Below are 531 nucleotides of genomic sequence, written 5' to 3' on the forward strand. Positions count from 1 at the left end.
ATTACTTGTCTTGTTGATAATAGCCATTCTAACAGGTATGAGGTATTATCTCATTGTGGTTTTGATTTGCAGTTCCCTAATAGCTAGTGAAGTTGAGCATTTTTTCATATATCTGTTGGCTGTTTGTATGTCTTGGAAGAAGTGTATGTTCAGGTCCTTTGCCCATTTTTTTAATTGGATTGTTTGGGGGTATTTTTGTTGAGTTGTATGAATTGTTTATATATATTGGATATTAGCCATTTATCGGAGATGTTTGAAATAGCTTCTCTTATTCAATTGGTTGCCTCTTTGTTTTGTTGGTGGTTTCTTTTGCTGCACAGAAACTTTTTAGTTTGATATAATCCCACTCATTTATTTTTGCTTTTACCTCCCTTGCCTTTGAGGTCAAATTCATAAACCCAAGGTTCATAAGTGTAGCATTTATGTTTTCTTCTATGCAGTTTATTATTTTAGGTCTTAGGTTTAGGTCTTTGATCCATTTTGAGTTATTTTTGGTATATGGTAGCAGAGAACAGTCTAGTTTCATTCTTT

The sequence above is a fragment of the Hipposideros armiger genome, unplaced genomic scaffold, assembly GCF_001890085.2.
Source record: "Hipposideros armiger isolate ML-2016 unplaced genomic scaffold, ASM189008v1 scaffold_2089, whole genome shotgun sequence".
Taxonomy (NCBI): Eukaryota; Metazoa; Chordata; class Mammalia; order Chiroptera; family Hipposideridae; genus Hipposideros; species Hipposideros armiger.